Source organism: Pelodiscus sinensis, chromosome 26 (genome assembly GCF_049634645.1).
Source record: "Pelodiscus sinensis isolate JC-2024 chromosome 26, ASM4963464v1, whole genome shotgun sequence".
Lineage (NCBI taxonomy): Eukaryota > Metazoa > Chordata > Testudines > Trionychidae > Pelodiscus > Pelodiscus sinensis.
Window position 1 is genome coordinate 12981484 of NC_134736.1, and position 24771 is coordinate 13006254.

Consider the following 24771-nt stretch of genomic DNA (forward strand, 5'->3'; position numbering starts at 1 on the left):
GGAAGCATTCACAGCATCTCCTTCTAGGAGCTGGGGGGCGGCAGCACAGCCTTGCTTGAAGCCCTTTCCATTGGGGCAACGTGCAGAGTGGGGGGCTGAGAGCCACTGCCCCGAACCTGTACCGGGAGCCCCCCTCGGGACGGGGGGCGCCTCTGGTTTCCGCCTTGCCCGGGCTCGGCTCGGCGGCTCAGCCCCCTGCCCGCTTTTGGGCCGGCCGCGCGTTCTCAAGCGCCCGTGGGAAGGAGTCGCCCGCAGCCCCGGCCCCCGGTCCCCAGCCCCGCCGGGTCGCGAGGAGCGCGCGCTGGCGCAGGCGGGCCCGCTAGGGGGAGCCAGGCGGGGCCGGGCCGGGCCGGGCCGGGCGGGGCCGTGACGCGCGGCGGCGGGCGGTGAGTATAGGCTGCGCGGCCCGGCCGGTGTCAGTGTGATGAAGATTGGCGTGCAGGTAAGCTGTCATTCAGCGGGGCAGCGCTCCAGGGGCGGGCAGACCGGGCGGGCGAGGGAGCCGGGCAGAGGCTCTGCCGGGCAGGCGCGGGGAAGGGGCAGAGGGCGATGGGGAGCCAGGACCGGGCGTGCGGGGAGCAGCTCTCAAGCCGGCCGGGGGCTGCGGAGTTGGGGCCGGTGCGGGAGCCGCGCTGCCGGGGCTGCGGACCGGCCCGCGCTCGGCGCGGAAGGGGGAGCCCGGGACCGGCCAGCTGCTCGCGGGGCGGCTCCGCTCCCTGCCGGTCCCACGCGCCGGGCTGGCCCCGCTCCCCCGGGAGCCTCGCTCGCGCCCGGCGCTGGGCCAGGAGCCGAGGACCGGAGCCCGGCCGGGCGGGCGAGCTCGGCGCTCCCAGGCTGGGCTCGGCGGTGCGGGCTCGCCGGGCTGGCGGCGCTCCGCGGGCGGGTCTCCCGTGGCGAGCCGGGCCGATGCCGCCGGCGGAGCCCTCGGCTGGGCAGGCGGGGGCAGCGCCTCGGGGAGCCCGGCTGCGCCCCGCGGGCACCTGGGTGGGGGCTCCGGCCACCGTGGCCGGGCTCGCTGCTGGGCTGGAGCGAGCCCCGGCTGGGCGCGGAGCGCTGCGCGCCGGCGGCGGCAGGGACCGGAGCTCGCCCGTCGCCGGGGCTTTGTCCCGGGCGCGCCGCAGCCCGAAGGGGCCGAGCGGAGCTGCCGCGGGTGCGGGCAGCGCTCGGGTTGGGCCCGGCCCGCGCGGTGCAGGGGGAGCCGCCCCCGACGTGGCTTCGGGCTGGGGCGCGACTAGGCGGGTCGGGCGCCCCTCGCCGACCCAGCGCCGCCTTCCCGGAGCCCGGCCCCGCGGCCCTTCGGCTGCCCGTGCGGGGCGCGCGGCACTTGCTGCGGTGCCCGGGCGGCGGGGGTTGAATGAGATGCGCGGGGAAGCCGCGTCCCCAATCAGAGCCGGCCGCTGGCTGCCCCTGGGCGGGCTGCGGCCGCCTCCGGACTGTCGGGAGGCCCGGGTTTGCAGCGAGCCGGTTCCCGTGTTGCTCACGGGGCTCCTCCGGGACTTGTTACTCCCCAGTGGACGTGACCCGTTGTGGTGATGCAACACGCCAGCCCTGCTCTCCCCGGGAGCCAGCCAGGGTGAGTGGGATGCCGGGCTGGAGATCGGGGGAAGCGCTGGACTTACTGCCCTGGCGCGGCCAGGAGCGAGAGCGCTCTCCGGGAGTGTGCCATTGCGGTAGGGTATCAGCTGGAGGCACAGAGAGCTCTGGCTCCAAATAGTAACAGGCCAGCCAGAGCCTGGGTCCCTTCCACCGGGGCAAACCCGAGTTCTACAAATATTGTAGATGTGTCGGGAGAATCTGGAGTAGCTGCGACTCAGAGCTGGTGCAGAGTTTAAATTAAATCAAACCCCCAGTGGCATTAACACCAGCAAGGGCTGTAAAAGTTCAGCTCGAGTGCAGTTTGCTTAAAGCTGTGTCTCCTAGAGGCTTTTGTTTAGGTTGCTACAGAGTTGGCCTTCCCTGGTTTCTAGTTACATGAAGCTTCTCTGAAGGGCCTTTCAGCTAAGCTCTATCTCACTAAAAACACATCCCTCCGTGTAACAAGAAACCCCAAACCAGGCAGGATATTTTAAAACTGAAGCAATGAAGATTAGATTAAGTCTCCTCCAAACAGCTCTGTTCTGTTATTATTTTTGGCTGGAATGTGGGGGAAGGCAGCTGTCTCTGACAAGTCTTGTGAGAGTGGGAATATATTTTACATGTGAGGTGGAGCAGTTTTGCTGTTGTAAATAACACTGGCTTTGAAAGCGCTCCGTAGCCAGCTCTGAAATGCTTGGTGCCAGTGTAAAGCACGTTTCAGTTGGGCTGTTGTGGATTTGTTTATTAAAGAGGGCACTGACCTCAGAATGGGCTTTAAGGTATGAACCCCAGACACCTTTACATTGTTTCTCTGCATTTATTCACACATTCGGTTTCGCTTTGGCCTTACCGAACACGCTCTGCTCCTCAGACGTTACTTTGAACGGCCTCCCTGGACTTCTCTGACCTGCAGGTTTTACTGCTGTTGCGGTTTTGACAGTTGAGTGGAAAGTGTGTGGGACTCCTTGCGGGGTAGCAGCAGGCACTGCTCGGTTAAGGTTGCAGTTGGATTTCCATTATCAGCCAAAATCTGACTCTTTCTCCTGTTCTCTTAAAACAAAGCTCAGCGCCACATTGGCCTCCGAATTAGTAGGCCAAAGCACAGATCAGTTGCTCAGCGTGAGGTGAATTGGACAGTGGGTTTCTGGGTCATGAGATGCTCAAGAGAGAGATCCCCACCTGGTTTTTAAAAGTCTTATGGTGACTTTTCCACTTCAGCAGCAGATCCAGAGGGAGCAGGAGTGCAGTCTGCTTCCTAGGCCTCCCCTGATTCCGTGCTGAGCACTGGGTCAAAGTGAAGTGACCCGTCTCCTTTCAGAAGATGCCCGTAATAAAACAGGTAGCAGAGGCACTGGCAGCTTTAGCCCGTAGTGTCATCGGGCTCCAGAGCCCTTGGACAAGATATTCCGGAGATCAGCGGTTCTGGGCCCCTGCCCTGGGTTGCCTTAAAGGAGCTGGATTGTCAGAAAGAGCCGACGTACTTGTCCTCTGACAATCGAGCCCTTTAAGGTGGAAGAGACGGGAGGAGTCTTGGCTGTCCTGAGCTGGTATCCTCTTGGTGTGGACTTTGAGCAGAGGAGGGTGTTGTGGGGCAAGTGCAGCCTGTTCCCTGTTACAAGCCCAGGGCTGAGATCGCCTGGCCGCCTTTCGCCTCTGGGCAGTCTTGCCTAGTGGCCAGAGTCAATACAGTTGCCCTCCCTTATGGAGCTGTGTCAGTGGCCACCCTTCCCCTCAGGGCTGCATGGGGCAATGGCCAGAATCCAAATGGTTGCCCTCACAGGATGATGCAGCCTGATGGGCCACCACCCAGGTGAGTGGGGGTGGCTGGGTTGGGGGAAAAGGCCTCCCTCCTCCACCAGGTCCCAGCCTAGGGCCCTCTCAGCAGCAAGTGTCCTCGTTACGGGGTGGGGGCAGCAGCAATCCAAGTGAAACATGCTGACTTGGCTCCTCCGTCCCCCGGGTTACTTCCTGCCGTATCGTCCAGTGGCCTGCCCTACTGCATCTGTCTGCTGGGGCCGGGCTGTGATGCTCCCAGCCGTTCCCATGTCCCCAGGTATCCACCGCAGCCAAGTGTCTGTCCAGACCCTGGCAGGCGTGGCCTCCGTGGTCTTGGCCTCAGCTCCAGGTAGGCACCTGCAACGTGCATCCTCCCTCCCTGGATGCAGCTGGACTGGGCTGCTGCTCCAGCTGGAGCGTGCTCGGCAGGAGTGAGGGGCCTGGCTTCCTCTGCCCAGAGTGCAGGTTCAACCCCTGCGTCTCCAGCGTGGGGCACTGCGCCCCTGGCAGAGGGGCCAGCGATGTGGCCTTTGCGACAGGACACCGGCGGGAAGGCGTTGGCAGCCCTCCGGACCGGCAGAGGCAGGGCCCGGCTCTCTGTCGTCAAGCACACACCACAGATCTGAAAGGCTACGCAGGGTGGAGTCTGCGTGGTGCTGGGATGGGAAACTGAGGGGCAGTTAGTGATTCAGCAGGTGGCGGTCTTCCCTCTGCCCGGCCCTGCCCCGCCCAGTCCTTGCAAAGGGACTGCAAACCCGGGCCCCGACCCTGCCCAGTGTGGCCCACTCCTCACTTCTGCTCCCTATGCCAGCAGCACTAACTGTTTGGTCAGAGGGGCAGGGAAGACGGACAGCCCCGTTCCAGCCGTGGAGGGCAGTGGGGGGCAGGAAGGGCAGGTGGAATGGGGCCAGAATATGGAGTTCACCCCCCTGTCCCATGGGATGTCAGGAGAGAGCTAATGGGCACCAGGGGGCTGCATGGGTTGGCCGAGGTCCGTCCTAACTTGGGAGCTCCTAGGATGGCAGGTGCTGCAGGCATTTAAAGCCGTGCTACTCACTGTTAGTGAGCTACCCCTGAGCTGTCGGAGCCGATCGGACTGAGCAACGGGGCAGGTTTCTTCAGAGACTCCCCCAGCAGAATGGATAAGGGTGGGCATAACCCCGAGAGCGTCCAGTTCAGTTGGGTTTCAGAACACAGCCTGGCTTGAGGTTTGGTATGCGTGTTGGCGTGTGTGTTTGTGTTGGTATGTGCGTTTGCGTGTTGGGGCGTGTGTGCATTTGTGGCACACTGTCGTGACTCCTTTGAACCGTATCATCAAACTGCAGGTGCGTCTCTTGCTGGGGCACTGGACAGGTATCGCTTGGCTTCAAAGACAAATCCTGCTCGGTCCCTAAGCCCTCAGGAGAGGCAGATCGGCCTCGTGTGCTCACATCTCCCTGTTCTGTTTGGCTCCGTTTGTGCTAGGAGAGTTCTCAGCATCAGCAGCTCTGGGATCCACCAGAACACCCATGCGCTGCCCTTGCCTCCCGTTCCAGTGCTTCCTGGCCTTGCCACTGAGCTCTTTGCTTGCACAGCAGTTTCTAGGGGTGAGGGTGGGCTGACCAGCAGCTGGAGAGCTGCATTTGGCCCTTCCCATCCTGCGTGGACTTGGAGGAACTTCCTTTAAAATAACCAATTTCTTTTTGTCTGCTGGCCCGGGGGCTCACTCTTGGAATGGCCGGGAGGGTCAGTGGCGTTGTGAGGCTGTCCCACGAAGTCCCATTCCACAGGAATATAAGCTGTTGCGTGTGACTCTCCTAGACTTGCCCGTGGCTCGTAAGTGGGGATTCCTTATTTCAGTGCACTCTGCTCCATGGCGAAACTCACGCTGAAGTCACCTTCAGGAAAATGAGCCATGAGGAGTGGGTGACTGGAGTTAGTTGGCTTTCTTACATCTGTCTTACACCCTGGGTGCCAACTGTGCATTGCAATAGCATTTGTCTGCTCTTGGAGGCGTCGGATTCCCCTCTTCCCGATGTTCCATGTGCATTCTCCCCAGGTCCTAATGGCTTTTGTTGCTCAGTCTAGCAGGCTCAGTAATGAAGGGTCTGACTCTGCCGTCCTTTGTCACCCTTCCTCTGCTATGGGGCCAGTGGGGGTTCTGGGGCTGACTGTACGCTGCGGCTCCATGTGAACAAGGGTGGGAGAAATGGACTCTACAAAGTTGTTACTCTGCATGCCAGGTGCTCTTGGCCCTACAAAGATAACAGCAGCGTTTTAGAGGGCAGGGACCCAGTGGCCTTTGGTCTGAACTGTTGGAAGAGGAGCGCTGATGTCTGACCAGAGGGGCTGTCTCAGGGCTCGCTCTGCACCTGGGAAGTTAGTGGAAATACTGCCTCGGACGCTGGTGGGAATCAGAGGAGTCCCATCAAATACAGACTGAGGCTTTGGGGTTTTCCCCCTCCTTACGTGATTGCACTTGCGTCTCCTCCCGACGTTTGCCCCTAACTGTCAGTGTATTGTGTTCACATAGGCAGAGTTCACAGGCTATATGCGGTAAGTTTCAGAATGATATGAACTAGCCCCTATGCAATTGGGGTTCCTTTCCAAGACTGGGTCTTATTTTTACATTGATGTGCAGTATGGATAATGGTCTAATTCTGCATTGCCCCAACTGGTCATAAAACCAGGCTGTGACGTGCAATGTCCAGAAAAACACACAGGCAACAAGAACACACGTAGCCAGGGAAAGTCGGCAGCACTGAGGTCATGACCGCATTGCACGGCTTTATTAGAGGCATCTACAAGCGCCGTAGGGTTCTTGCTGTCCTGGTGCAGCGCAGTGGATCGGGGATAGCCCCTTGGCTGCTGCCAGTCCACGGGCAGACAATGTCCCCTTCTGCGGTCTTGTTTGCTGAGGTGGGCTCACTGCCCGGCAGTGCTAGCCAGCACCAACCAGCGCGGCAGTTCCTGCTCTCAACGCCACTTCTCACTGTTCCATCCCGGTGACTGATAAAATCAAAGGATCTTATGGCCAGCGGCAATCGCTGGCACCGTAATAAAATGTCTCCAGCCTCCTGGTGTCCACACCGGACCCCTTCCCTGTGCCAGAGTCGTAGGGGCCTGGGCAATGCACGACTTTGCTAGATCCGTACGTTGGTGTGTAGTGTCACCCCTTGACTCCAAACCCTGCCCTGAATCTTCATGGCTGCAGCTGCTCACCCTGTTCTCCTGCGGGCTGTGCCCCTCTGACAGCAGCATGCTGCCTGGCCCTGGAGGGTGGAGACTGGAATTTAACGGCTTTGGAGTGGCGTGCTTGCTGGCTGCTTCGATGGAGCAGAAGGGCTGGTGAGTGTTGTGAGGTTGCTCCTGGGAACGAGAACATCCAGGGACACACAGAAACAAGCTAGGCCTCTAGTCTCTTCCCAGGGTCCCTTCTTGTCTTTTGTACAACGGCAGCCACCAGTAGCTCCTACCACTTACAGTAAGTACATACAATACACAACAAGCGCATAGTTAGCACGGGGTCAGCCTTTCCCAGTTGGTGGGGAGTCCCAGAAGAATGATAACAGGTTAGGAGCCTAGATTGAGCCCGTTGGGATCCTAAATCTGCCCAGAAAGACTCTGCCGGGGGGCGGGAATTAACACAAATGCATCCGGACAATTCCATGACTGATTTAAAAATAAAATAATTGGAAAATGAGATGAATCCATGTCTGTCTGTCGGTCTGTCTGTCTGTCTTTCTGCTGAGTTGCCTTCCCCATTTCTCCTGTCCCGTCACTTCCTTGAAGAACGGCTTTTCCATATGCACAAGGGTGAAGTGAAAATCAGCCGGTGTATGTCCCGATATTTAGAGGAAACAGGGCGTCAGGCTGACTGGAGAGGCCCACGAGTGTGGGTGCCAACCCGAGGGCAGGCTAGCACAAAGCAGGGCACAGATGACAATTTCACCACTCAAGTGACAAGTGTGAACTTCCAAAGTGTGATACCAGCCTTAGCATGAAGCCAGACAGCCCTGTGGGATGATCTCACCACCCAAGCAAGCCTGCCATGGTGCCAGATGCCCCTCCCCGTCAAATCCCAAACATATCCAGCTTATTCCTGGTCCCAGAGGATCAGTCACTTACATCCCAGATCTCAAACCTCAGACATCTCTTAGGGTACGTCTACACTACATGCCTCTGTCGGCAGAGGCATGTAGATTTGTTTGTTCAGCAAAGGTAAATGAAGCCGCGATTTAAATGATCGCGGCTTCATTTACATTTACATGGCTGCCACGCTGAGCTGACAAACAGCTGATCAGCTGTTTGTCGGCTCGCTGCTAGTCTGGACGTTCCCCCTGTCGACATCAAAGGCCTTTATCGGCAGCCACGGTAAACCTCATTCCACGAGGAATAACGGGGCTGCCGACAAAGGGCTTTGATGTCGACAGGGGGAACATCCAGACTAGCGGCGAGCCGACAAACAGCTGATCAGCTGTTTGTCGGCTCAGCGCGGCAGCCATGTAAATGTAAATGAAGCCACGATCATTTAAATCGCGGCTTCATTTACCTTTGCCTACAACCCTAATCTACATGCTTCTGCCGACAGAGGCATGTAGTCTAGACACAGCCTTAGAGCCAACCTGATAATACTAACTGCAGATGTATTGACTGAAGCCAGGTCTGCGCCACGGGCTCCTCCTGGGATAACTGCATCACTCGGTGTGAAATTCCTAATTCTACCCACCTGTCCCCTAGTGTGGACAGCTCTGTCAGCTGGAGAGCTTTCCTCACCACCGTAGAACTGTCTGTGCCAACTGAACTCTCTCTTCCCTGAACTCTCATGTCCGTTACCAGTACAAACAGGCTGGTTTCCAGCTGTGTGTTTTTCGGGGGCGTTGGCATAAGCTGGCACCTGCTCTGAGAGCCTCCTAGTGAGTAGTGAACAGGAAATGGGGCAGAAAATGGCTCCAACCCTTCAACAGAACAAGTGTGTTCCTTGGGGTAGTTATTGCAAGTCTTAGACACTTCTCCAGGTGCCTGATCTGAGCTACTGTTGAAGCGCCAACCCACATGCCCAAATCTGGGGGAGAGGAAAGTTCATCTCACAAATAAAACTCGAGTGAAATTAATTTTTATGAAGAGCAGCAGGATGGCGACAAGTGATCGGAGCCCGTCCTCCGTTGCCAGTAACTGGAACTTGGCGAATGGTCTGGTTCACCCAGCAGCATCTGAAATGAGGTTTTGCGAATGGCGCAGCCTCGGGGGGCTCTGGGACTGGGATCCAGACACCCTACAAGAAAAGGGGCTCTGCTGGCCTCTGGCCACAGGACTACGCTGGCTGCGTACTTTGCTCCAGGATGAGGGTTGTACGCGGGGTAGGACGTTGACCCTCATTCCTTGTGTAGTCGCTACAGAGATGATCCTCGGTGCTGCTTTTGTGCAGCAGGGTCTGTGGCTCTCTGCTGTGGCTGGGCCTCTCTTGGAAGCTGAGGGAGCTGCTGCAGGTTTGCTACGGTTTGATTTTCAGCCCAAGCCAGCAAGAATTGCTTGTAAATTGAAGGAACAGTGAACCTTGTGCGTGCTTTCCACAGAGTGAAACCGGGCAGCTTTCCGCAGGCTCGTCCCCACGGGGAGTCTTTGCAGTGAGGCTCTGGAGACCAAAGCTGCTTCCATCTGCGGTGAGCCCTGTTCCTACCTAGCCTCTCAAGATGTTCCCGAGTAGGCGGGGCCCCGCTCTCCCCCAGGCTGCAGGGTTAAGCTTCGGGGCTGCTGGCGGCAGGAGCGTGGGGGCAGGCTGGGTGGGAAGCACATGCTACACTTGGAAACGAGAAAAGAGGAACGACTTCGGCGGGAGCCAAGGGCAGCGTGGGACAAAATAGCTCCTTGGGCCAGATCGTGCCCATCTGCAGCACCCCGCCCCCCACGTGTAGAAGCATCGGCAGCCCTCTCGCCACAAGGGTGCTGAGCCCCTCTGGGAACAGTGGCACTAGGATCGTACCTGGCTGATGTCTCAAGGTCAACAGAGACCCCCCCGACCATGGCAATCTGCGGAGGCCTGGAGTCCTGCATGAGGCCATCTCCTCTGCCCTGTCTCCTCCCGACCCTGGCTGGTGCCCTGCGGGTTGCAGGAGGGACAGTGGAGCAGGGTGGGGGGAAGGGGCCGCTGCTTAGGCTTGGCTTGGCTTCTCGCCATCCAACGGGTTGTGAGCGACTCTCTTGCGTTTTCGACTTCTCTCATCTGGCCCATGATCTGAAAACATCCGGACTGGGGTTGGCGCCTGCGCTACGCGGGATTCCTTTTTAACCCCCAGCACAGAGGCATTTCTGGCCTCCCCTGCCCCCGGAGGTTTATGTGAGCTTAAGTCAGGAGCATCTTTAATTGTTCTCTGGGTTCTAGCTGATTTCACATGGGCGATTGAATAATTCAGTTCTAAAGTGACCACCCTCCGCCAGCCTGAAGATCAGACCGATCATTAGCCTGATCCTGGAGAGCTGCTACAGAGCTGGAGAAGGGGTTAAATATGTGATTAGTGTACACAGAGCAGATTTCTCCCTAATGAGAGTTGGAACTGGAATCCTGTTAAGAACAAATGCCTTCTAATTAGAAAAAAATTATTTCGTGGCATCATTAGTCAGACGGTTAAGACTTCAACTCAAAACAACAGTGAGAAGGAGAGAAAATAACGGTGGTCTCTGAGAATAACTGACCGTTCTTTCCCAGAGAGATTGACCGCTTGTCTTTCTCCAACAGAAGTTGGTCCAATAAAAGATACCACCTGTGATGTAGTGAGGGTACCTGGCTGGTTTCTATGCTGCTGGCTCTGGGGTAACCCCCACTGGCTGCCGTGGGTACCACGACCCAGCAAAACAGGATGAGTCACTATGCAAAGGGACCTCTCAACCGGTATGGCCAGACACCCCCCATGGAGAGGAACAAAGGAAGGTGGAATGCTGCCCTGGCTGGGGAGCAGGGCTGGAAGAGAGTTAGTTAGTTGCTGTCTGGGAGCATGGAGGAGACAGCCTAGGGAAAGGGGCTGGAGTTTAGGGGCCCAGTCTCCCCCCATCTCAAGGGGGCCTGAGGCATCCTAGCCCAGCTCTGTGACCAGATTACATCTGTGCTGTATCCTAGAGAGGCAATAAACTTCCTCTATTCCACCGTCTGGTGCAGTCAGTTTGTGCCATTTCGGGGTGCAGGAGACGGGGGAACCCCAATGCGCCGTCACACCACCTCACCCCCTCCTGCTAATATCCTAGGCTGTGTCTAGACTACATGCCTCTGTCGTCAGAGCCATGTAGATTAGACACATAGGCAAAGGCAAACGAAGCCGCGATTTAAATGATCGCGGCTTCATTTAAATTTACATGGCTGCCGCGCTGAGCCGACAAACAGCTGATCAGCTGTTTGTCCGCTCAGCGCGCTAGTCTGGACACTCCCCTGCCGACATCAAAGCCCTTTGTCGGCAGCCCTGTTATTCCTCGTGGGATGAGGTTTACCGGGGCTGCCGACAAAGGGCTTTGATGTCGGCAGGGGATTGTCCAGACTAGCGCGCTGAGCGGACAAACAGCTGATCAGCTGTTTGTCAGCTCAGCGCGGCAGCCATGTAAATGTAAATGAAGCCGCGATCATTTAAATCGCGGCTTCGTTTGCCTTTGCCAAAACAACAAATCTACATGGCTCTATCGATGGAGCCATGTAGTTTAGACGTACCCCATGGGTCAGAATGGCTACAGCTCTGCAAACAGTTTCGTCCGTGGCGAGGGGGGGAAATGAATGTGCCTGTCTCAGCTTGGGCGATGGCTAAAGCCTCGTTTTGTCTCCAAGGGTGGCACTGCAGACAGCCCCCAGCAGAAAACAGCCTTTCTCACGAGGGTAGGAGCCCGCTGCCTTTGGGCAGAGCATGCACATGGTTGCTTCTCAACAGCCCTGGCACACAACACGCAGCCTCGTAGACAATAGCCCATGCTCACATCCTTGCGGTACCACACGTCTGGACCACTCCACTGGCTCCCATGGGGTTGCTCTGGATTTACAGCCATGTAAACGGGATCAGAATGTGGTCCTGGCTCCTTTACTGATTTCATCAGCTTGTGTTTGGAACATTTATAGTCCCATGCCTCCCAGACAGAGCTGACATGTACAAAGTAAAGTTGGTGAATTGAATTAAACATTTGTCAGCTCTCTTGTTAGGCGCTAACATTTGTGAATGTTTGAATTAGCACTTGTTAAATATTTGCAAGCATGTACAAGTAGAGCCCTTGGAAGGAAGGGGGCGAGCATTTCTTTAAAGGCTTGCCAGGGTGACAGAGCCAAAACATTGCCTTTTGCTGAGAGTCATTCTTCCGTGATGCGATGCCCTTTCTGATTGACAAGAAACTTTCACCTCATTCCAAGAACCTGATTTGCAGGAGTTTAGGGTTTGGTATGCAGAACTAACGCTGACGGACAGGGCTCCTTTCTTAACAACACGAGCAATAATGAGATGAAATGAAGAAGGGAAAAGTCAGGCTGAGCACAGTATTATCAGTCCCAAGTGTTCAAACACCATGACTCAGGTCCCTCAAAATGAAGAGATTGGCTTAAAAATCAGGTGTTTTTTTTTAAAAATAAAGCTCGGATTGGTATTGTGCTTTAGTTTGTGATGTCGTTAGGGGGGAACGTTTTTGAGCTTTTGTTCCTGAGCTCCTAAGAGCAAGAAACTTTTATTCTTTTCGTCCATTAAAGCCAAGTTCCTCATGCAGTCACCTGGCTCTGGGAGCCGGCGCCACTGAACGCCAAGGAAACGCTGTGGCCTCATCTCCTGCCAGACGTGGCAAATGCCTCCTTGCTGGGGATCGGTAGAAGTGAACAGAGGGTGCTCCGGAGACCGGTCCGGGAGCCTGTGGGATGGGATGGATGCACAGGTATCTTCCCCTCAACCCAGGTACTCTGGTTCCTGGCAGTGGTGTTCTTACCCTCTCCGATGGCTGGTTGTCATGCAGGAGGCGGAAATTCATCATCATCCACGTTCTCGGGGGGGGGGGGGGGGGAGGGACAGCTCAGTGGCTTGAGCATTGGCCTGCTAAACCCAGGATTGAGAGTTCAAACTGGCCATTTCGAGGTCTGGGGCAAATGTGTCAGGGAGGGTGCTGTGAAGGCAGGGGACTGGACTTAATGAGCTCTCAAGGTCCCTTCTAGTTCTATGAGATAGGTATGTCTCCATATAAACTCTCTCCTCGCCCCACGGCGGCCTCCAGGCTACCGCTGTGACTTTGCCATTGTTGGTTTTTGCCGTTGTCTGATGCAGAGTTTCTCCTCACATAACTACTATGGGTGTCTGCTTTCCGGCCACCCCTGCCTCTGAGGGAAGATCCTAGTTAACTGCATTAGAGGAGCAGTGCAGCTCTATGGCCAGATACGATACATCCATGGAGTCCCCTCCCACCCGAATGTGGCTCTGTGACAGCAGCATCACTATTCTTCCCTTTGGGCCGGGACCACGGTGCTGGCTCCTTTTCCACAAGTAGCCTCTGACTGGGATGTCAGTAACTAAAAGAAGAGATGCTCTTGGATGGCCACCATGTTTTAGGCCTTTGTAAGTGCCGCAGCTGTGCCGCCGGCAGGAAATCTGTCCTGTGTGTGACCCTGCTCACTAAGAGCCTCGCTGGTGAAAGCTGCGTTTGGTTGCAATTTCCTGTCCCTGGCTGGTTAAAATGTCCGGCAAGCGTGCGGTGCGCCAGTGCTCTTTAGATTACAGATGCCAGGCAGCAGGGCAGCGTGAGGGTGTGTGATAATAGGTGCTGGTTTGCACTACCGTGTTTGTGAGGCACCGGATTGCAACACAACGACAGTGGATTAGGAAAGTGTCCTGTGTGTAGCTAAACACCCCTCTTTCTGCAAGCAGGGGCTGTGCTCCTCCTTTCCGCTGCTGCAGGGGGCTGCTTTGTACTGTCGATAAATTAGTTACATCTCATTGAAAACTGGTAACTGAGCAGTGCGGAGCTCTGGTTTCTCACCTGTGAAATGCCGAGCGCTGCAAATCCCAGTTTTCCTGTAAACAGGCCTGCCAATGCCTTGTTATTGCATGACAGCTACACTGGAAAAGAATGCGTGTCAAAGCAGGAGTTTGGCCATTAAAGTCACATCACCCGAAGTCAGGAGGCGGATCTATAATTGTTTCCTGCAGTAGCCGTGGCACTATTAACAGAAGTGATATTGCTGCACCACTAGTACGAATGGCTTAGCTTTGTTTGTTTAAACTTCCCTGAATTTTACCTAGTATCGGGAAAGTTGGGTTATCCCCTGAAATGACTAAGGGGGCAAGGGAAAGATATGGCAGAGGTCATGAATGGTTTAGGGAAAGTGACCAAGGAAGTGTTATTTACTCCTTCCCATAACACCAGGACTGGGGGTCACCTAATGAAATGAATAGGCACCAGGTTTAAAACAAACATAAGGAGGCACTTCTTCACACAGTGCTCACCTAACCTGTGGAACTCCTTGCCATGGTTGCTGTAAAGGCCAAAACTATACTGGGATTCATAAAGAATTCTGTAAATTCCTGGGTAGCTCAGTGGCTGTCGGGGAGGGAGACAGCCCCATGCTTTGTGCAGCCCTAGCCCCTGTTTGCCAGTAGCTGGCAATGCACGATGGGGGCGGCTCACTTGGAGGTTGTCGGTTCTGTTCCTTCCTGCTGAAGCACCCGTCCATGGCTGCTATCTGGACAGGACACTGGACTACACGGGCAATTGGTCTGACTCAGTCTGGCTGCTCTTGTCACTAGCCCCCCGTGCTGGAGCAGCCCTCTGCCTCTCTTCCATGGGCGGCCCCACGTACCGGCCCCTCCCCGTGCTCCTGGAGCGCTGTGAACAGCAGATTCGCGGGGTTCAGGGAGGGCGGCAGAGGCTTGGGGGAAGGGGTGAGTGGCTGGGGGGGGGGGTTAAGCACTCCTCCCCTCCCCACCCCCGCTAGAATGGAAATGGGCACCTATGCCGCAAGCGATGAAACCTGTGGCAGTGGGAAGAATGAGCTGGCACTGCCCCTCTGCCCCTCAGGGCCCGGAGCGCTCTCCCTGCAGAGGCCCAGCCATGGGCTGAAGACCTGAGGGGAAGACACAAGAATGTCATTCGACCCAGCTTGACAGGTTGGGTCACAGAGCTCCCCTTCAGACTGTCCCCTGATGGGCTGATCACACCACTGAGCCTGCCTGCCCTCTAGGACGCTCCACCGCCCTGTCCTGATGGGTCAGAAGCTCTGGTCTCCGCTTGCCAAGGCCCAGAGTTGGGGTCACAGCCCCCCAGGAGAGTAACACAGACACTGCGAACAGCTCGGCTGTGGTGCCCAGTCAATGGGATCAGAACCCCAGATAAATCCCTCTCACTCTGTATAAAAGTTTTACACAGAGAAAGCTCGTAAAGTTTGCTCCTTTTATCAGTGCAAGAGAGATCTGCACGGATCTTGTGCTCCCCTCCCGGTATCAATTATTTACCCGCGGTTTCTTCATAAAAGCGATTTTTATTAAGTATAAAAAGTAAGATTTAAGTGGTTGCAAGTGATGACCGACAGATCAAAGTAAGTTACTAGGCTAAATAAAACAAAACACGCCAGCTAAGCTGGATACTCTCTGAAACTTGTTATGTGCAGTTTCTACCCTAACAGTAGTTTTCATGATCGTCTCTCACAAGCTAAGCAGCCTCGTAGCTTAGGCCCCGTTCAGTTTTGGATGTTTCCAGCTGTCATCTGAGTGGTAAGCAGGGAGTATCTTCCAACTCCCCAACGGTTTGGCTCCCTGCCTCGATGTAGATTTTGCCCAAGGCTGGAACCTTTTGTGTCCAGATTCAAGCCGTTCATACCCCCTATGGAAAAGTACCACATTCAAAATGGGTTCCAGCATCAGGTGACCTGGTCACATATCTTGACTGGACCGACCATCCTACAGACTTACAGGAAAAATGAAACTAGTGACAGACCATTGTCTAGAGCATGGAGCTATTCAGTTCCTTGAGTACCACTAATGGCTTTCAGGAAAAGATCTATAGGTTGAACCTCACTAGTCCGGCACACTCTGGTCCAGCAACATCTGTGGTCTGGCATGATTTCAGTTAGCCAGATGTCCACTTAGCATGGGTGTGGCCACATTTCCCGCGGTCCTATAAAGTTTGCTTACATTCACCAGTCCTGGCTCTCAGGACTCTGTGCTGTGATTTAGCTCTAATTTACCTCTAAATGTAACAGCCCAGCAAGCAGTGAGAGTGTTGGTCATGCTGCTACACAATATTGACCTCCCATGGTTGGGTAAATTCTCTGGTTCGGCATCAGTCAGGTCCCGAGGGTGCCAGACTAACGAGGTTCAACCTGTAGATTAATAAGCAGGGTTATGACTCCTTTCTAACTTCACCTACAAGAATGATCCAGGCACACAAATAAAATATAAACATTCAGCAGATTACAAGCATTTCAGTGACCGGCCACATGGCACAGTTTGCATGAAGCATATGTGAGTTACGTATGTTCATACTCAAACGCGTTTCCACAAAAATATGGGGGTGCAGCATCCCAAGCAATATCTTTAAGATGGATTCCAAAGACTTTACACATTTTACTGCCTGAATGGTCAAACTTTGGGGGTACCTCCCAGACGCTCCCTAGTGGTTTCAAATAAGGGATGGTTGGGTGCTACCAGCACTTAAGTGGAGCTGGAGGGATAATCCTCACTTCTTCTATCGCTAGCTCTGTAGTGTTTAAAAATCTGCCCTGCCAACGCTTCCTGCCTAGTGTGGGGCCAAGGGGGTTGTCTACATGGGGATGGAGAGTTGACTTTCACAGAGCAGCTGGGGCTGCCCCAAGTACATGGCTGGCCGAAACTCTACCTGTGTACTTGGGGGCTAGTTTGTCACATTATTTGCATCAGAAATCTGGGCAATGTAATGTAGAGCAATACAGGGAGCAAAGCCAAACGCTGTCTGGTCCAGCAGAGAGTTTGGGAGGGACAGCATGTTCTCAAGGTGTCGTTTGTAGCTCCTTGCAGAAGTCATTCACATTGTTACAATGGTGCTTCTTGACAAAACAGCACCGGGAATCACGCAGCAAGCCAAAACTTTTCAGACTAATTCTCTTAATCCCTTCAAATATATGTTTCATTTCAACAGCATTATATACAAGAACCTTGCATTATCTGATCAGCCGTGCTGTCTGATGGAAGCAAGGCTAGTCTTTTGAGATCTCATTTTTAGGTTGTTGGAAGGCATTTGGTAGTTTTATAAAACCCTTAAAATGTTTTAAAACACTCCTCCAAGCTTATGCAGCTCGTGTTAGAATAGCAATTACAAGCTCCCTTATCTCCCAGCAAACTCCAACCATGCCGGGCTGTGTAAACTGTTTTAGACCGTTTTAAAGCTGCAAGGGAACGCGAGTCCCTCAGCCTGCATGAACGAAAGGCAATGGCCCTAATCCATGGGGCACGGAAGACGGTAAAGTCATTTCGCATCTCTTGGTGGTGACATTTGTATTTGCACTGCTTCAGGTGGTTAATTTTTCCCACCTGACTTTTGTGTCCTGTTTGCAGTGACCATGCAAGGATTGCTAGAGGGGCGTGCAGGTATCTGTCCCCCTTCGGGGAGCTGGTGGCGTGTGAGGGGTGCGGCGATGTCGCGGGTTTGCAATCTTCCGCCTCTTAGGGGCAGTCTCTGAACTTGCCTTTTGCAGCAGACTGTGGTTTTGGCCCTGAGAGGGGCACAGTAAGTGTCTTTGCTCAAAGGGCTTCTGGGGGTGGGTTTGGGGCGTGGAGGAGCAGCCCCTGGCAGCCACGGGCTGGAGGAAGTGGCTGCCCTGGAGAGGGTCTCATGCCTGGTTCTTTCAGTAGAACTTCCGCTCTTCCTCCCTGCTCCGTTTTCAGCCTGTCTTCTGTCAGCCCTGCCCTGTTCTTGCCCAGAGTCTCTTCTGTGGGAAGGGCAAGGGCAGCACCGCTCCCGTCGGAGCTGAATCTTGGATCCCCCCCGTGTCCGAGAGGCTTTGAAACCAGGCCCGGCTGCTGCACTCCTGAGTCCATGGCATAGCTCTTCCGCCTCACGCAGCGCTAGCCCTTTGCTCGGCCAATGACGCAGAGCGGCCCAGAGCAGTTCTGGTCCCCTCTGGATCTGGCTCTCTCCCTCCCAGGCTGCCTTCACAGCACTGCGCCCTGGCTCTTCACGGGTCCAGGGCAGGGCTGGCCTTGCCATGAGTGGACCACAAGTTGAATGAGTCAGTAGTGTGATGCTGTTGCAAAGAAAGCAAACATGATTCTGGGCTGCATGAACAGGTGTGTGGTGAGCAAGACATGAGAAGTCATTCTTCCACTCTACTCTGCGCTGGTTAGGCCTCAGTTGGAGTATTGTGTCCAGTTCTGGGCACCGCATTTCAAGAAAGATGTGGAGAAATTGGAGAGGGTCCAGAGAAGAGCAACAAGAATGATTAAAGGTCTAGAGAACATGACCTATGAGGGAAGGCTGAAGAAATTGGGTTTGTTTAGTTTAGAAAAGAGAAGACTGAGGGGGGACATGATAGCCGTTCTCAGGTATCTAAAAGGGTGTCACAAGGAGGAGGGAGAAAACTTGTTCATCTTGGCCTCTGAGGATAGAACAAGAAGCAATGGGCTTAAACTGCAGCAAGGGAGGTTTAGGTTGGACATTAGGAAAAAGTTCCTAACTGTCAGGGTGGTTAAACACTGGAATAAATTGCCCAGGGAAGTTGTGGAATCCCCATCTCTGGAGATATTTAAGAGCAGGTTAGATAAATGTCTATCCGGGATGGTCTAGACAGTATTTGGCCCCGCCGCGAGGGCAGGGGGCTGGACTCGATGGCCTCTCGAGGTCCTTTCCAGTCCTAGTATTCTATGATTCTGCGAGGCGAACTGAGGTGGCCGCCTCAGGTGCCAGACTGTTGGGGGGGGGGGGTGCACTAGGACCCGGAGTGTAGACAACTGTGTCTGCTGCTGGTGCCGACGTATTCTCTCTGCAGTCCCATGAGAGGAGCAGAACAGGAAGGAGGCAGAGTCGAGACCTTTCCAAGTTTTGGCCCAAGCGAGGGGACACGGGGGCGTCATTTGAGCTCCCCCCTCAGGTTCCAATATGTTGTGGGCCGGCCCTGGTCCAGAGTCCCCGGGACCAGGGAGTGCAGGCTGCCAGCAGGGCTGCTTGTTTGGAGCAAGGCTCCGGTCCCCTGGGGCCAAGCAGGTGCATTCAAACGGGGCAGGGACGCTACTGAGATGATGCAGGGGATGGAGGCCTGTGCCTAGGAGAGCCAAGAGGGGATGTGATTGCTCTGTAAATGCGCAGGGGAGGGGCTGGCACAAGGGAGGAGCGGAGCTAGTGAAGCTACAGGACAGTGTGGCAGGTGGTGCCTGACCTGCCCTGGTTGGAGTCGTCCTGATGCTTGCGTCTGTGGCCAGACTGCTTTGTGCAGCTGCTTTGCTGAGAGTGGTACCGCCCAATAACAGCGTCCTTCGAGGCTGCAAGTATCGCTTGTATGCGCTTGAGCAGCGCTGGTTTCAAACAAACTGCAGGTAACTCCGAGCTGTAGACATTGGGCGCGTTAATGCCACTTGCTCTCAGATTGCATTTGTGGTTAGTTCTGTAAAATAGCTTAACATTAGTAAGCAAATAAATGTTGCTCCAAGTCTGGTACCAATAGCAACAGTGGAGACAAATGTTAGAGAGTCCCGTACGTGATTGTGATGAGTAAACACAAATGCCAAAATAAGTAGAAGAATAAATGCCCATTTTTAATACGATGGAAAAAAACCGTTTTTGGATTGCATGTGTTAACGTTACACGAACGTTTTCAGGAGAGTGAAAACCAATTGGCTAACAAGGTAGACAATGGCAGTAATGCAGAGCGTGTCTGTTGCAGACGGTATAGGCACATTCTGTTCATTTTTATTTATCTCTACTGAAAATAGCGTATGGCTTTAATTGGTGTTGGTATGTTTTTTTCTCTCTTTAAATAGAAATTAGATACAGTGCTCCTAACAGCTACTTTCTAAATTATGATCAGCAAAAAGCCTAGAGTTTTCAGGTGTCTAGGTAGCCCCCTGCAATCATTATGAAAATTATCCTGCCTCCCTCCTTCCCCTCTCCCTCCCCCCCCCCCAAAAAAAATCTGGACTGGAATCCTGGAGTGGGTGATGGTGAGCAGGGGCAGGTAGTGTTTTAGTCTGGCTCAGTGTTTGCCTTTCTGGTTTGTTTACTGATGCCATCTGAGGGAGGGCCAGAGCTGTGTGGCCCTTCTGGCCTTGTCTAGCCAGGGGCGAAGAGTTTGCCCATTAGCTGGGGGCAGGCTAGCATTAACGTGGCCAGTTTCAGGTGCACTCGAGGCAGGATGGCTGCACTCGAGCAGACTTTTGGCATCTTCGGTAGCTCACACCTGCTAACATCACATTTCAAACCCAGCCTAGGCGGGCCGCTCTCCTCTTCCGCAGGTGCTTTCCTCTCCTTGTTCCCACTGAGGAGTCACCGGCTTCAGACAAAGACAATCGGGACTGGATATTGAATCACCAGTTTTCTTTTTCTTTAAAATATATTCGTCCCACCCTGCGAGCTCCAGTGTGCGCCGTGTGCCCAGAAATGCATCATGCAGCCATTGGTTTCCTTCCATTTTACAGCCTCTCTCCGAGTTACGAACGAGTTACGGACCAAACACTTGGCTGTAACTCGATCCGTTCGTAATTCGGACCCCATTGAGTTACACGCGACCGCGCTGTTCATAAGTGCGGGTCGTGGTCGTAATTCGGGGACCGCCATTACGACTGCTCCATGGGAGCTTTGGTCATAAGTGCGAACGGTTGTAACTCAACTGTTTGCAACTCGGGGAGCGGCTGTACTGACAGGTCTAGAATGTCTCACCACAGCAATCCATTTAGCAATATAAAAAAGGAAGTGGTGCGTTTTGTCAGCTGAGCAGTTGGCTGTTTTGATGGGCACAGACGCATTCTGTTGGTTTGGGAGTGCATTTAAACATCCAAAATAGCATTTAACATGCCTCTGAAGTTGTGCGCTAGTTGCAAATAGAATGTCTGGCAAATATTTCACACAGAATATGAGTCCAGAAGCTGTTTTGCCCTAAGGAAGTGTGCTGTACGCGGGAGTGCTTTGAGAGATGGACAGCAAAGAAGAAACTTACCAAACAGTTGTGGCGGATTATTTTCCTGTAAGAATCTGAGCTTTTGTTACACACCAGGAAAGCCTGAATAACCAGGAATAGGAGGCAAATTGGCAGGTGTAATCTTAACTGAAGTAATCTGTCAAAAATTGACTCTAGAAACTGCATTTATTTAGCATCACTCTGCGTCAGACTTGAATGATGACATTAGATCTCTGCTCCTTAGGAGGCCCCAGCGCTGTAATTTCTCCTAGTATTTGAACAGCTCGGACGACTTTTCAACATGCTGGATCAGAAGAGGACTCGGGGCTTGTGAAGGGTGACATGCCATCGGACATTTGAACCTTGAAGTAAATACCATTAGGAAGATATAGGGCTCCTTTATTTTTGCCCAGGGAGAGGAAAGGATTCCTGCGGCTAGCATTGCCTTGGGATGGCAGCTGGGGGGTGGATGACTTTCCGCTTGTGGCTGTTATCAGTTAGATTTTGACCGGGGGAGGAAATAGCCAAACTCTGCCCTAGTCTGGGGCAGTCCGATCGTTCGTGCCACGAGGGTAGCAAAGGCTGACGTGCTCTGGATGTTGTGAGCACACCAGGCATGGCTCACGGTGGAGATCGGAATGGTCTTCCCCTCATTCTGCCTTTCCCTCTCCGGTTAGGCGTGAGAAGAGCTGCTTGCTTGCTGCTGGCAGTCACTGCTGGCTCCTACCTTCTGGGAAGGAGTGAGGAGTAATTCTCAAATCTGTCAGTGAATTGAAATTCATCGGATAGCTGCAATTATCTTAATTAGCTAATGTAGTGTCTGGTAGTGATTACTGCCCAGCCCAAGCGTGGGCCTCCCCATCCTGCCGACTGCGCCCCACTCATTCCAGGCTCCAGCTGTGTTGCTCTGCTGGAGTTGTTCTTGCTTTAGACCGACGTGCCTCAGACAGCAGCTGAGTCCCTGTGGAAGACGATGCTGGCATTCCTCTCGTTTTCTGGCAGGATTCAGGAAGCGTGTGGAGTATGAGCTAAGTCATAGAAGCCTCCACGATAGCCATGAAAAATCTGATTGCCATCCCCTGAAAGGACGGGTGAGGCTGGGTGCGAGGAGGAATCTTTCCTTGCCACGCGTGGGCCTGTCACATTTTCAGTTTCTTTACTCGTGGCGTTTCTCCCACTTCTTGGGAGTTAATTCCACCGGCGAATAGACCTACCCGCCAGGAGGCATTTTGTTCTATTTAATGTAGTTTCTGTTCTTGGTGCCAGCCTGTTACCTTGAGCAATCTCCCATTCCTCTCCATTGCCCGTATTTGGGCTCTCACGTGTTTCTGGACAGGAAGCATTCAAGACACATGTTTCCCTTCCTTTCGGCTTTCAAAGTCGAACCTCCCAGTGCTGGGATGGAAACCCTGGGGGGAATGGTGGCTGAAAGCACCAAGTAGTGCCGTTTCACCAGGGGTAGTCAAAGGGACAGTCTGGCTTAGTCGCCTAGCCGTTACAGCACCTGGAAGGTAGCCAAGGTCATCTCAAGGTAGGTCATCTTATTGTTTCCCCGTAACAATGTATGTTTGGCTTCTCTTTTACAGGGACAGAATTTTTCAGACTGATATAACCGGGGCAATCTGCTGTTATCGCTGTGTGAATTACAGAAGCTTTTTCTCTCAGAATTAATTGTACCCTTAGAGGGGTTTAGTGCATAATCTCGGGGCTGCAATCTCTTCCACTTGTCGAGTAGAGGTCCCTTTGTGTAATGAGTTTGGAAGGCTCAGCTCAAGGGGGAGCCTCTCTTGCAAAGTCAGATGCATTGTTACAGAATTTGGCACGCGCCCTATCTCTTTGGAGAGCACGTCTCGTCCTGAATCGGAGTGGAGATTAATGCGCTGCACATGCTGGCTCCCGCAGCTGGGGCCTTTCATTTGAGGCTTAAATCCGCTGCCAGCGTTGGTGTGTCTCTTTGGGGTCAGGAGTGCAGAGAGGCTCTCGGGCACGAGTCTGTGCGAAGAAAGACTCCCGGCCTCTCAAAGCTGCCAGCCCTTGCGCTTTCAGAGGTGACGCCAAGATGCACTCTGCGAGTTGCTGAGGAGTGGCACCCGCAGTGTGGGGTGCTCGCTTGGCTTGTTTTCACAGATCGTCCCCCTCTCTCTGTGCGCTGCAGAAGCCGTGGCAACCCGGGAATTCACTGCACAAGCAGTGGCCAGGAGAATTGCTACGTTGCTGTTTGCCCTCCTGTCCGCAGACAACAGCAACTTTGCCCATACTGGGAATTCTTTACTAAAGAGTGTTTTCCAATGTGTTGTGTTGGAGATTGATGCAGCAGTCTCTCGGGTTTATCCCCTTCTGTGCTATGGGCTCCAGCCACCCCTCTTGCAGCTAGCAGGGTTATTCTGCTCTTCTTGTTATTTAGCAGAGAATTATCAGTTCTTCTTCATGCAGGCAACTGCTTGGGGGAGGGAGGGAAATATTTTGGTATGTAGAATTCCCGGAGGCCCCTGGAGTTGATTTCCCCCTGATTTTCTTCCTCTCCACCTTCCTGACAGTTCGCCTCAGTGAACGTGCTCCTAAAAGCAGGGGGGCAGTTCGGCTGAGTTTCTGTAAGTTGTGTCTCAAACTGCTAATGTAAATTTGCAACCGTTGCTTCTATTGTTAATTATTCTTCACAAGGACACTGATCACATTTGGCCCCAAATTCCAGATTCAGTCCTGCAGCTTTTACTCACTTGGGAAGCCCCGTGGAAGTCCGTGGGATTACTGCTGTGAGTAAATGCCGTGGTAGCAGCTGGTCTCTGCATATATAAATGTGGGTATTCGGGAAGACGTTTTCCTAAGTGCCTGAGGAACGAGGGAGCACGAATCTCACGAACAGTCCCGGGAACAGAGCCAGGGGCCCATGGAGACGGGGGCTCCTCAGTCCCACAGGCCTTAGGAAAGCTCTCTCCCAATGGCCGCGCTTATTGTATTCTAGTCCAGTGTTTCTTAAACTTTGAGACCACGGAACACCAAGCAATAATATTTTTTATGCGGAAAACCTATGAACATTTTCTTCAAAAAAAAAAAAAAATTGCCAGACAAAAAAAAGCAAAACCAAAGCCGAGGCGGCAGCAGGCCTGCGAGTTGCTCGCGGAACACCAGTTGAAGAAACACTGGTCTAGTTGACTAAAAGGCTGGTTCCCCCCCAGCACCATCTTTGCGGTGCCGTCTGCCCCCACCCCATGCGGCTGCCTCTGAGGGGAGTCTGCTCCGGCAGCAGCCACTGTCCACAGGGGTCCCAACCCCCCACTCCCCCCCCCATGGTCAGGGGCTGCTGGCGGGGCAGGCAGTCCGGCTGAGCCCTGGCTTTTCAATTGCAGACCCGTAGCGGGTTTGTAGCCGGCTGCCTTCCCCTATCGACTAGTCAAGTAGTCAGTAAAAATTCTATCGACTACTCGATTAGTAAAATAACCACAATTGAACACCCCACGTGTCCGTGTCCCCAGCCTGTCTCTCCAGAGCAAGGGAGGCCCACTTCCGACCGGAAACGGCCCCGATTGCTCATTCCAAAGGAAGCATTTCTTCAAAGGAGTCGGCGTCCGCCCCAGGAGGATTTGCTCCCTGTGGCCGCAGGTGCCTGAGAAGCTCGAGCTGCACCAGGAGAGAAGCTGTCTCTGGCTCCGCTGTCTAAGCTGGGAGCAATGTGGCATCTGATCCTCAGCCCAGGGAAAGCAGCCGCAGTCTCGCCTCTGGGCGCTGCAGCAAGGCCGGGTGTGCAAACAGTGCAAGACAAAGGAGCTGTGGAAATTCTGGCTGCCTAGTCGAAGGGCTTCGTTTAGAACATACGGCTCGAAGGGCGAGACCTGGGTGCCCTGCAAGCAGCGGCGTGTTCTCCTCTTGCCTTGTGTCCTCGCTCCCCACGTGTCCGGGAATAGGGCCGGGTTTCCATCCCCCCACCCCATGGGCCTGTTTGCTTGTGTGACGGGCATCGGGGATCCCCTCCTTGGATCTGCCAGGCCCCTGCCGGGCTGGGGTGCTGAGCTGCTCCCATGCCGCCAGCGCTTGCTGGTAGTGCGTGTGCACAACCCCTCTGGGGAGGGGAGGGGCGTGCCGGCCCACCCAGCTGGCCACGCTCCAGCACCTGGCCGCGACATGCAGGACCCGTCATGAAACCAGACAGAGCTAAGTCCTTTGTTTCCTGTTTGCAGGCAGCTTAGGGAAGTCAGGGGGCTGGAGCGCTGACAAGACAGTCTTTGTGTGGATGTAATTAATTGGCTTAGCGGAGGGGCAGTGAGGGCGGGAGGTCATGCTCTAAGTACCGGGATTTCTTGGAGTTTTCAGATGGCTGAGGGGCTGGATCACCCACCTGGCTTCCCGCTGCCAATGGGCACAGTGCA

The 24771-nt window shown here is 54.2% G+C and overlaps 1 protein-coding gene across 14 annotated transcripts in view; it reads left to right on the forward strand.

Moving 5' to 3' along the window:
* Positions 1-310: 310 nt before the first annotated feature.
* Positions 311-24771, forward strand: part of PKNOX2 (PBX/knotted 1 homeobox 2) — a 339410-nt gene continuing 314949 nt past the window's right edge. For 4 of the 14 annotated variants that reach the window (XM_075909450.1, XM_075909452.1, XM_075909453.1 and 1 more), the window contains exon 1: positions 314-442. The gene's annotated coding sequence lies outside the window, so the exon portion shown is untranslated. Of the gene's footprint in view, positions 443-1462; positions 1574-24771 lie in introns of those variants that run through there. The other 10 variants (XM_075909455.1, XM_075909456.1, XM_075909454.1 and 7 more) reach the window with 6 other exon arrangements.